This window comes from Eubalaena glacialis, chromosome 4 (assembly GCF_028564815.1).
Source record: "Eubalaena glacialis isolate mEubGla1 chromosome 4, mEubGla1.1.hap2.+ XY, whole genome shotgun sequence".
NCBI lineage: Eukaryota > Metazoa > Chordata > Mammalia > Artiodactyla > Balaenidae > Eubalaena > Eubalaena glacialis.
This window is the reverse complement of record NC_083719.1, coordinates 154142515-154155123: the sequence shown is the minus strand read 5'-3', so window position 1 is coordinate 154155123 and position 12609 is coordinate 154142515. Positions and strand designations below refer to the sequence as shown.

General features: G+C 44.0%; 1 long non-coding RNA gene across 2 annotated transcripts in view; it reads right to left on the bottom strand.

Moving 5' to 3' along the window:
• The window catches only part of LOC133090171 (uncharacterized), a 66109-nt gene that overhangs the window by 51779 nt on the left and 1721 nt on the right, over positions 1–12609 (bottom strand). Inside the window, exon 1 of one of the 2 annotated variants that reach the window (XR_009700787.1) lies at positions 453–472. The exons of the other annotated variant lie outside the window; for it this stretch is intronic. This is a non-coding gene — a long non-coding RNA (uncharacterized LOC133090171). Of the gene's footprint in view, positions 1–452; positions 473–12609 lie in introns of those variants that run through there. 2 annotated transcript variants of the gene reach the window in all.

Here is a 12609-nt window from a genome sequence, read left to right as displayed (position 1 = left end):
ACAAAAGGTGACCAGCTCAGAAGGTGTGGCTGAAACCAGCCAACAATAAAACCTCCCAAATCAAATGATGAATTTAATCCCACCTGGCATCAGAAAGCGTGGACATGAACCGTCCCTTCCACCCTTCCTACTCTGAGGCAGAATAAATATAGATGCCCATGACACCAACTTTCCATCCTTCATGTATGCTGCCCTGTCCTGCTCTGCCAGGTGGGCTAGAACAACCTGTTTGGAATAAAGATCCCACCTTATATTCAATAACATCAACAACCTTTGGATGGGGGTGGGCACGTCTCCATAGACTGTGGGTTTTAGAGTTTAAAGCAACCTTTGAGGTCATCTCACCAAATCTCTTCATTTTCCCAGAAGAAAATACATAGGGAGGGAAGGGTGAGGATCACTGATTTTTTGAGCTAAAGAGCCCTGGATTTGAACTTGACTTTGACACTTACTTTGACATTTATATGGTCTTCAGCAAGTTGAGTTATCGTCTTTGGACTTTAGTTTGCTCATCTGTAAAATGGGGATAATAGTACCAACGTTATAGGGTTGTTGTGAGTATTAAATAATATATGTCAAGAGCCTGGCACATGCCTCTTTCACAGTGGTTAGTATTCTCCTCCACCACCATCACCATCATCATCATCACCATCGTCACCAACATCATCATCACCATCATCAGTATCATCATGAAACTAAGACCCAGGGACATGAAGGATTTCTCCAAAATCGTACAACTGTGGCTTGTGGCAAAACAAAGACTTCCACACCGGTGGGTTTTTCCATTTCATCATCCTGAGACAGCACAATTTCCTGGGCCTAAAAATTTACAGCACTTCATAGAAAATATTTGAAATTATATGGCTTTTCCACATCTCCAAATTAGAAGTCCAGCTTGATGTCCAAGAGTCTTCAGCACAGAAACAAACTTTTCAGAGTAAAGATATTGAAACAAATAATGTGAGCCTCCTTGCTCTCTGCCTCCACATCTGAAGCTGGAATTCTCAACGAGGATCACAAAGGAGCTGGAGATGGTCCAGGGAGCTCACCTAGAAGGTGGGCACAGGACAGTTGCCCAGGAAGATGACCAGACTTCTGTTCAGAAAGCTAAAGGCTGAACGGAGAGTTCAGCAGAATTGTGAAGGGAACAGATAATAATGATCACGATGACAGCACCGACTGAGAGCTTAAGCACCTACATCCATTACCTTTTTCAATCCTCTAACCCTATGAAATAGACAAGATTATTTCCCTCATGAATGAGGAAGATGAGGCCAAGGGAGCTTTACAAACTCATTCCCCAAGGAAGGCTTTCCAGGTCCCATTACTAATTACTAGCCATACCAGGATACCCACTCCCCAAACCTCTGAGCTCAGGCTGTCTCATACCATCTTTCCATCTCCAATGCCTTTCCTCATCTCTGTTTGCTGCAATCCTAGTCATCCTTCAAGATTTAGCAGGAATGTTATCGCCTCAGACTTTCCCATGTGTAATTATCCATTTTGCCTTCTGACTCGTTCGCCTGCAAGTTCATCACTTACCATATTGTATTATACTTTGTGTGTGTGTGTGTGTGTGTGCACTTCTACATTAGGTGTCAAGATCAAGAAGGTGTCAAGATCTAAAATCGTGTTTCATTTGCCTTTATATATTGCTTAATATATATAAAAGATGGTCAGTAAAAGTTTGTTGGAATTCTCAATCCCCTTGGTCATACAGTTTGTCCTTGGAGAAACTAGAACACCTTCAATATAGACTTGGCCCTCAACTCCAAGAGCTCATGTAGATTTGAAGGACATTCTCTCCAAAGCTAATGATTAAAGTAGGCACAGATACACAGCTTCAAACTAGTAACTTGCCCTTATGGGTTCACTGAACAAGTGGACAAAGATACATACACAAGGATGTTCATTACAGCCTTGTTTATAATGGAAAAAATGGAAGCAACTTAAATGGCCAACCAGGGAGAAATGGTTAAAGATATCTCCGTAAAGATATCTCAGTGTGTATCTCATTTTCACCCAAAATGAAAAGCTATGTTACTTTAAAAACGATTATGTACATCTCAGTGTACAGATATGGAAAGCTATCTGGGATGTATTCCTGATTAAAATTAAAAGTAGGTTACATAGCCACATCATTAATATTATCTCATTTAGGGTAAACTTACGTAACTACAAACATCTGTGCATATGCTTAGGGAGGTTTTGAAGTGAGTTCACCAAAATTAACAGGATTATCTCTGTGTGAAAATATTTCAGGTAATTTTTACTTTCTTTTTTTGTATTTCTGTATTCGTTAAGCTTTTTGCCTTTGAGAATGTATTGTTTATATAATCAGGAAAAAACATAAATACATTTTCATTTGAAAGGAAAAAATGTACGTAATCTCAAAAGAGGTTTTATAAATTCATGGGTAACAAGGCTTCTTAAATATGGAGGGTAGTGTCTTCTGTCCAGGAATCCTAACTTCTCCAACAGGGAAATGGGTACAAGGCATTCCCTGCCTATCCCACAGGGCTGTGGCAAGGAGCTACCGTGTTTGAAAGTCTTTTGAGAAATAAAAAGTACCAAATAGATGCAAAACACAGATCATCCTAATAATTTGATCATTGCTTATTAAGAATTTGCAATAAACTATGAAGGCATATTCAGGAGTTGCAATCTCAAACACCACCAGGAACCAGGCAAGACAGACACGAGCAGGGCCTCTGGAGTCCAGGACCAGTGATCACTCAAGAGAAGCCTACAATCTAGATTATTATGTGAACTCTCTCAATTTTTTAAATGTTGGCATCTCATTTAAAAAATGTCAAACATCGTGCCATCAGTATAAACATAGCCCCCAAATCACATGCTTGCAATTTCTGGTAGGTATTCCCCTAACTTAACAGAAGGTCCAGAATTGACTAGTTTATTTCTAGTCCACTGATACAGCTACATTCATCAGCCCAAGACTAAAGTACCTCTTGAATTAAAAAGAAAGATTCAGTTATGCCTGGTCTAACTTTCGAGTAAGATGTTTTATTGCATTCTTGTTTATTTGTTTGTTTGTTTCCTTATTCCGCTCTTTTTTTTTTTTTTGAAGTACAGTTGATTTATAATGTGTTAGTTTTAGGTGTACACATTCTTGTTTTTTGTTTTTTGGGGTTTTTTTATTTATTTATTTTTGGCTGCATTGGGTCTTTGTTGCTGCGCGTGGGCTTTCTCTGGTTGCAGTGAGTGGGGCCTACTCTTCGTTGTGGTGCGCAGGCTTCTCATTGCGGTGGCTTCTCTTGTTGTGGAGCACAGGCTCTAGGCGCACGGGCTTCAGTACCTGTGGCACGCGGGCTCAGTAGTTGTGGCTCATGGGCTCAGTAGTTGTGGCTCACGGGCTCTAGGTGCACAGGCTCAGTAGTTGTGGCACATGGGCTGAGTTGCTCCGCGGCATGTGGGATCTTCGCGGACCAGGGCTCAAACCCGTGTTCCCTGCACTGGCAGGCTGATTCTTAACCACTGCACCACCAGGGAAGTCCCACATTCTTGTTTCAATTGATAGCTTTTATATGACATAAAAAGTAACTTGTGATTAACTAGAACATTTGACAAAACTAAATAGCCCACAAATCCTAATCATGCCAAATGACAGAATTCTAAATACGTGTGTCTTATATTAACCTTTGCATATATATGTGTATCTGTGTGTGTACGTATATTTGCAGATATGTATGGTCAAAATGTCTACAAAAGAGTATGTTTCAAAGCCAAAGAAAGCATATTCGTCCTTTGGAAAAAAATCTCTGCTTTTTATTTTTAATCTCAATTTGAAAGATATGAGCTAAACATGGTTGGATAGAATATTAATGAGGTTCAGCCTCTAATTAAGGTTAAAGCTTGAGTACTTCCAACATCATATTGAGATACAGGAAAATACTCCCAAATAATTATATTTGGATGGATGGACAGATTGAATGATTAATGGATTTGAAGAAAGCTTATAAAAACATATTTAATGTAATAAAAAAGAGAGTGAAATCATAGATACAGAAAAGAAAGGCTGGGCAGTAGGATAGTGTCAGGGAAAGTTCACACACAGAGACTCAAGGTGCCAGCCCTACACAGTCATTGACTACAGGCTGCAAGCTCAGCTCCCAGCAGTCAAAACAAAAGCAATGCTATTCATCACTTATTCCCAGTGTGTCATGATTACAATCAACTGTCTTTGCTCTCCTGGTGACAAAACTAAACGAAGTAACATCTCTCCTATGACTCCAAGCTAAAGATGACAGATCAACTAAAACTATACTGAAGATATTAGAAGATAAAAGGCCAAAAATCTTGCTATGTTCCTTTATCCAGCATTCTGAGATTGTCTATACCCAGTTATAGAACTGTCCACTGACTTATTTTTTACCCCAAGACAGGCTCTTGCACACAGACACTAATCATCCACCCTCTTTCAAAACTACAATTAAAAAAAAAAAAAAGGAAAGACTCCATTTTAAACTAGGCCAGACTTTAATACGTGCAAAGGACAAACAGTCCCAAAATACTCCCAGCCACGCCCCTTCATCTCCACGCCCACCAATTTCAGGAGGCTTTTTGTTCTGTTCACGTTTTCCAGGGTCCTAGGACTGATGAAAGCCACTTTGCCGCTTCTACCAAAGCGCGTGCTCTGTGGCATCTGTCTGGAGTTCAGGTACAGGGAGAGGGAGTGCCAAGCAGGAGAGAAGTCTAGGAAGTCTGGGGCAGTGGTGAAAAGCCCCTTTCAGGGAGTATTATGGGCTGAACTGCGGAGGCCAAAATTCATATATTGAAGTCCAAACCCCCAGTACCTCAGGATGTAAGGTATTTAGAGATAAAATCTTTAAAGAGATAATTAAGGTAAAATGAAGTCATTCCGGTGGGCCCTAATTCAATATGACTGGTATCCTTGTAAGAAGGGGAAATAAGGACACAGACACACACAGAGGGAAGACCACGTGAAGACACAGGGAGAAGGCAGCCATCTACAAGCCAAGGAAAGAGGCCTCAGAAGAAACCAACCCTGCCAACACCTTGGTCTTGGAATTCTAGGCTCCAGAATTAGGAGGAAATAAATTTCTTTGTTTAAGGTTTCCAAAGTCTGGGGTACTTTATTATGGCAGCTCTAGCAGACTATTACAGGGAGATTTTAAAAAGACAAAAAACAAAAAGAAACTTGGTATTGGGGAAACCATTTGATGAGAGACCCTTCCTGACCCTTAAGAGAACTCTTGAAGGAGAAAGATGGCCTCCTGCACATGGGGGCTGTTCATTCTCAATCCAAACTGAAAGTTTTGCTCTATTTTAGTGCCTTTCATTTGAAACTGGTTTCGTTTGTTTGCACAGCCTTAGATGTCTGCTGATTGAAAAATCACTGGTCATTTCCCACCATCTTGATGCTGACTATTGCAACTCAAATGCATGTTCCACAGAAACTGGGCTAGTGAGAGGGAAGATGGGACGGGGTGGCGTGAAGAGGGAACTGGTGAGAGTGTGATGGCCCAGGTGCTGGGCTGTGCACCTGACATATATCAACTCATTCAATCATGTCACGCTTCAGGTTCAAAAATGGACATGGCAAGGTGTCATGGTTTGCCCAAGGCCACATACTAAGTTGTGGTAGGGCAAGATGTGATTCCAAAGCCTATGCCCTTAACCCCCACCTCTCAGTGAGCTCCCCTCCTTCCCCAAGGGGCTTCACTGAACACAGGACAAGTTAGGACTCTCCCAGCTATGACGGGAGTGCAGCTGAACCTCTCATAACTCGAAAAGTGTGGTGGATCTCGAGGCAGCATTAAATCCAAGACTCTAATGAATCATCCGGGCGCTTCATCTCTCTTCTCTGCTTCCCTCTGAATGTTGCCACATGTGTCCTACCAGTGATGGGTCCCCTCCATGTGATGGGTAAGATGACCGTGAAATGACCAAGTTCACATCACACCAGCATGGCAAGCCCAGAAAGGGGCAGGAGGCCAGCATTCCCATCAGCGCCGGGAGGAGAGGCCTGGCCAGCTGGAGTCACATGACCATCCCAGAACCAATGACTGTCATTTGATTGTCCAGGCCTGGGTCATATGTCCACACCTGTGGCCAGGGCTGCAGTGGGAGAGCAGGTGGCAGGGTTTGTTACCAGGAAGGGGGAAAGGGGACAAGTCGAATTAGCTCCCATAAATTCAAAGACCTGAGTCACTAGTGAAGCGTGACCTGGACAGGTGAAGGGGTTTGCCCAAAGTGTCACAGCTAGGGATGGGGAGAGCTGGGCGTCCGGACTGCAGGAAGCTATTAAAGAAATACTAATGTGGGGAGTTGTCCCGGTTCAGAAGGCTATAGAACGCTAATACCTTCTGTGTAAGAAAGGAGAGAGATAAGAGTGTATATTCGATTTGTATTTGAATAAAGAAACTCTGGGGCTTCCCTGGTGGCGCAGTGGTTGGGAATCTGCCTGCCAATGCAGGGGACATGGGTTCGAGCCCTGGTCTGGGAAGATCCCACATGCCGCGGAGCAACTAGGCCCGTGCGCTGCAACTACTGAGCCCGTGCGTCTGGAGCCTGTGCTCTGCAACAAGAGAGGCCGCGAGAGTGACAGGCCAATGCACGGCGATGAAGAGTGGCCCCCGCTTGCCGCAACGAGAGAAAGCCCTCGCACAGAAACGAAGACCCAACACAAGAAAGAAAGAAAGAAAGAACGAACGAACGAACGAAAGAAAGAAAGAAAGAAAGAAAGAAAGAAACTCTGGAAGCACCAAAAAACTAGGGGTTTTTGATGACTTACAGGGGGTGGGGTGAACAGAAACCAGAGTGGATGTGAGACTTCTCACTGTACACCGTAGGATGTTGTTTTTATTTTTTAACCATTTGAAAATATTACCAGTTTTTTAAAAAATATTTATTTATTTATTGGGCTGCACTGGGTCTTAGTTGCAGCACGTAGGTTCTTTTAGTTGTGGCATGCGGGATCTAGTTCTCTGACCAGGGATCGAAACCAGGCTTCCTGTACTGGGAGCGCGGAGCTTAACCACTGGACCACCAGGGAAGTCCCACCAGTTTTTTAAAATACAAATTAAATTTAATTTAATTTAAAATAAAGCTTAAAAATTATCCATAGAAAAAGAGATGAAAGGAAATAGGCTGAAATGATAACAGTGGCTGTCTTTGGATGTTAAGCCTAAGCATGTTTTTTTCCCTTTGAACTTATTTACCAGATTTCCTAAAATGAACATGTACTGTTTTTCACAATGAAAAGAAAATGAACTTTAAAAAGATCTGAACTGAAAGTCACATGACATATGAAGCAGAAATCATAATTCTGACAATATCATCTAAATTTATTTTTCATTCCCTGTAAATCAAGTTGCCCTGCAGCCCCCATACCCCACCCACCCCACCCCCAATGCTCTGAAGCATTGCTTCAGAGGGCCAGGCAATCGTTGTGCTTCGAATTTCAAACAAGATTTGTAAGCGCAAGAAAGTAGTTTTGAAAGTCAGGCTTTGTTGAGAAAAGGTTATTTCTAAATTCCAAACTGCTTCCCTTGCAAAGAACACCATGTGGTGGTCTGGACATATTAGCTACATCGAGAGAAAAGACAGGATTTAACAGGAGGGGAGTTCTCCGGGCTTCTTCTCCTCAGGTCTGAAGGATGGTGCTGAGGATACAGGGAGATACAGACCAAGTGGGATGGTGACACCCTTGGCCTGACCTGATCTCTGAAGGACCCAGCAATCCCACCTTGGCCATCCAGCAAAAAAAAAGAGAAAGGTACATCTATCAAGGTACATCAAGGGGAAGGGAACTGTTATAGACTGTATGTAATGTGTTCCCCCAAATATATATGTTCAAGTCCCAGCCCCCAGTACCTCAAAATATAACCATATCTGGAGATAAGATATTTAAAGAGGTGACTGAGTTTAAAGAGAGGCCATTAGAGTGAGACTCTAATCCAATCTGACTGGTGTCCTTATAAGAAGAGGAAGAGTCACCAGGGTACGAGTTAATGGAGGGACAGCCATGAGCAAGAAGGCCTCCATCTGCAACTCAAGGATGGAGGCCTCAGGAGAAACCAACCCTGCCAACCAACACCATGGTCTTGGACTTCCAGCCTCCAGAACTGTGAGAACATAAATGTCTGTTGTTTAAGCCGCCGCATCTGTGGTATTTTGTTATGGTGGCCTGAGTAAACTAATACAGAAACCATCTCAAAGAATGTCCCCAGAGCAATAGTGAGTGGCCAAGCAAGTGGGAAATGCCACCTGGTGTGGTCAGGTGCTCCTAGGAGGGTGAGTATCCGTGGGCCCACAGAGACCCGTGGGGGTGGGACCAGCCTGCATTCAAACACAGGACCCTCACCACCAAAGGAAGTGGAGAGATCAGAGACTTCAGTAGTGGGTGCTGCTGTGACCCACACACAGACAGAGACGGGTGAGCAAAACCACCCTTACGCACACTATGGGATGCCAGGCACCAGGCCAGACCAGCCACAGCATGGCCCATGGCGTGGCCGCAGCGAGAAGTACCTCCCAGTGCCACAATGCTAGGGAAGCACCCCTGGCACCCAGAGGCCCCCGGGGAAAGGGAGGGAGCTCTGAAAGACTATTTTCCCCAAAGAGACTGTTTTCATTCAGAAGCATGTCAGTTTTTAAGCACCTCTGACTGACTAGTTGTGAGGTTTTCCACCATATTTTTTTGTACCTCTGAACTGTGGTGGATTCATTTCCAACCAAACCCTGGTGTGACTGATAGTAAGAAGTCATCTATAAATGAGACAGCAAGAAAAATGACCTCAACTTGGTCAAAGCCCTGAAGAAGCTTAAGGCATCCTAGCATGGAATTTGAACTCTCTTGAAGTCTGTTGAACAGGACAGAATTCCAGGAGTCTTGATGGGGCTTGGGTAGCACGAGCCCTCTCTTGAGATGTGGCACAGACCCCAGGAGCCATATTGTATGAGGTTCTGGTCTGTCTCACCAGAGGGTGAGTTCCAGTTTAACGGCTTGGAGGTCTTCCTGCTTTTTTTCCATTTTTAAAAGAGCAGATGTTCTCCTGGGAAAGAGATATTTAGCTACCCAAGCAAATCAGAGAAGTGGAGGAATGGAAATAAACCAGGCATCTGCCTGCCACGGTGGCAGTGCCCAAAGAAATCGCATTAGCTGGAGGGGAACATCCGGCCCCAGGGAGGGCTGCGCAGCTTGGCACCGTTCCGGTCCCGAGGGAGCGACAAATACGACTGTCTTTGTTCTGGTTCTCGACGTGAAGGACGGTCTGTGGGGTTATTTGTCTAGTTTGTTGACTCTCATAAAAGACATTCATAAATTTATTCTTAGTGCCAGGGGTGCTTACCGGTGTCAAAGTGGAGTCTTTTCAGACAGTCACTCTGTGTTAAAACAAGCCACTCAGATGCATCTATAAATAATTGTCTGGGCTTCGTTTAGCTAGCAAACGGCTTTTTTTCTTCTCTTTCTCTCTCTCTCTCTCTCCCTCTCTCTCTCTCTCCCTCTCTCCCTCCTCTCTTTTTAAAATCAACTCTAAAATGATTTCATAAACAATGGGAGGAATTTCCCATTAATATTAAAGTGTGTCTGGGTTGGTCATTTTAATAGAACTTTCCAGAGGGAACAAGCAGTCCTTCCATCTTGTCCATGTGAAACCTATTCCCTTTTCAGAATAAGACATTTGGCAACCCAGCCTCACTAGGACCAGTCATAGCTTCCCCTCCCCACCATCCTATGTCCATCTCTTTCACTGCTTTGGCCAAAAAAGGAGGAGTACAGCGGGGCTGTGGACTGCAGCAGCCTGAGCCAGGCAGGAGAACGTGTCACCACCCCGAGGCCTCCACGTTTCTACTCTGACCTCAGATCTCCAGAATTTTACTTTTCAGGCTACCACCCATCTAGGCTAGAAAGGTAGAGTTATGGCTGTATTGGTTCCATTGATATAACAGAACTCCCCAACAGCCCCCTGGAAATAATAGTGACTTAAAAGAAGACAGACATTTATTTCTCTTTTACATAAAAGTAGTCTAGAGATAGACAGCTTAGGGTTGGTGTGGTGGCTCCACAGTGTCACCTTCTGTCTTTGTACTTCACCATCCTTGGCATGTCATCTCATGGTCCAAGATGGTTGCTCAAGTCCAGGCATCACGTCTGCATTCCAAGCAGCCAGAAGAAGAAAGAGGAGATGAAGGGTATTCCCTCCCATTTAAGGTCAGTTCCTGAAGTACCACATACTACTCCTTCTTCTACTTCCTTGGACAGAATTTAGTCAGATGACCTCACCTAGCTGCAAGGGAGGCTGGGACTAGCCAGACAGCAGTGCTACTTGAAAAGGAAGAATGGACATTGGGAGGCCACTAGTCATCTCATCCACACGATGACTGCACTTGATCACTTCCCATAGAGTCTTCCAGGGCCTACAGTTCCAAAGCCCCACAGAGTCCTGCCACTGTTCCTCTTTTTTTTTTTTTTTTTTAATTTTCAGTTTTCGCATCTCTCCTCCTCAAAACTCACTTTCTATCCGTCACTCTTTCTTTCTCAGAGTTGAGATTCTGAGAAGTTGCACCGCCAGACTGAATTCAAGCTTAGTTCTGACCATGTCAGGACCACGTGTTGCCTTAAACTGCTGCCCTGTGGGCCTTCTCCTATGCTCTGAAAGTCTTAAGAAGCCAGGCATGGAAATCACCCCAGGAGGATCCCTGCAAGTTCAACTTGAAAGCAAAACTTGAGTCTTGCTTCATCCCTGCTTCACTTAGGGAACACAAATCTTCCAGCCTTTATGGTCCACACTAGGGAAGGTGCCAAAAGCCACGGGGAGGGCAGAGCTGCTCCGGCTGGGAGCAACAGTGAGCCCCATTGATGGATGAAGCCACTGCCTGGACAGACCTGCTCACGTCGTGGACAGTCTCCTGCTCCTTGGGTCCACCCTGGATTCTAAAGACCAACCACAGTGAGAACCCCACACCTCGTCTGAGACCCAGACGCTGCCCCTGCCTTGTCACGTGGGGTTTCAGCAGACCATACATGGCGTGTATTCGCTGCCCTCCTGCTGCCCTCCTGCCCTTCTGGACCACGCCACCAGTCCAGCTCAGTGCCTGCTCCGCTCCACACCACCTTCATTACTGCCAGAGACAAATGCTGTTGAGCGTCAAGTGTCAGAACAACATGCTCCACGTGAAATTCACCCACCCACCCTGCATGGATCACCTGAGTAGAGTGAGTACTAAAAGGATACTCAGCAGTTGTCAGAGAAAGATGAGGTCTGAAAACTACAAGTAGGAATGGCAAGGAAAAATAAGCCACAAAGCAGCCTTGCTTAAACTGCATTCAGTGACATACCAGTGCCATGCAATGTCGAAAGGTGTTTCCACCCCAAAAAGCACAGTCAGCTAAGTTTGGAAATTGCTGCCACTAGAGATTCATACTTTAGCAAATTAAAGGCTCTGAGAAGGCCTGCAGTAAAGAAAGCTGTTTATTTCCCTATTTAGCCCAGCCTTTCCTAAACCGTTTAACTACCCCCTTTTCCTTCTGGAATGTCTATTACTGTCTCATGAAACCAATGTTCATCAGAATACTGGATGATGCTGTAATGTACTGAGGGTCACAGCTACCTCTCTGGCTCTGGAATCAAATCACCAGCATTCAAATCCTTGCTCTAGCAGTTTTTAGTGATGTGACCTTGGGCATGTTACTAAGTCTCTTTGTGCTTTGATTTTCTCATCAGTAGAATGGGGGTAAGAATAGCATCTGCTTCCTAGAGTGGTTGTGAGGATTAAATAAGTTAATGCATGTGGAATGCTTAGAACAGTTAGAATAAAAGTTAGTGGTGATGAGGATGATGATATGATGATGATGGTGATGATGATGATAATGATGATGAAGGAGGGGAGGAGGAGGAGGGTGGAGAAGAAGAAAGAGGGGGAGAGGGAGGGGAAGGGGAGGGGAGGAAGAGGAGGAAGGAGAAGGCAATAACCCTGTTATTGGAAGGCTTTCCACAGTTTACAAGAATGGTTTATTTGTTAGTTGATTGTTTATTGCCTGGACCCCACGAAAATGTAAGCTCCACCAGGGCAAGCATCTTAGTTTTTGATCACCAATGCATCTCAAGTGCCTACAACACACTCCTGATCTAACAGGCACTCAGTAAAAATCATGTTAATGGACACATAGATGGACGGGCTCAAGGCAAGAAGTGACAAGTTACAATGTAAGGAAGATGAGATTTGGGAATTCCCTGGTGGTCCAGTGGTTAGGACTCGGTGCTTTCATGGCCGGACCGGGTTCAATCCCTGGTCAGGGAACTGAGATCCTGCAAGCTGTGCAGTATGGCCAAAAAAATAAGAGAGATTTCCGAAGCCACAAGAGAGAGGGGCTGGAGTGATTTCATCTGGTTATTAAAGAAAGTGGTGGAAATTTGGGTCACTGAGATGGAGAAAGGGGTATCTAGAGAGTGATACTCCCAAAACCGACTAACGGTGATTTTCTTTGGGGCTAAGATTATGAGTGATTTGCATTTTATATTTTATATGTTTTCTATTATATATGTAAGTATAAATATAAATATATATAGTAATAGGTAATATAAATATTTTTATATATTATATATTTTAAAAATATATTTT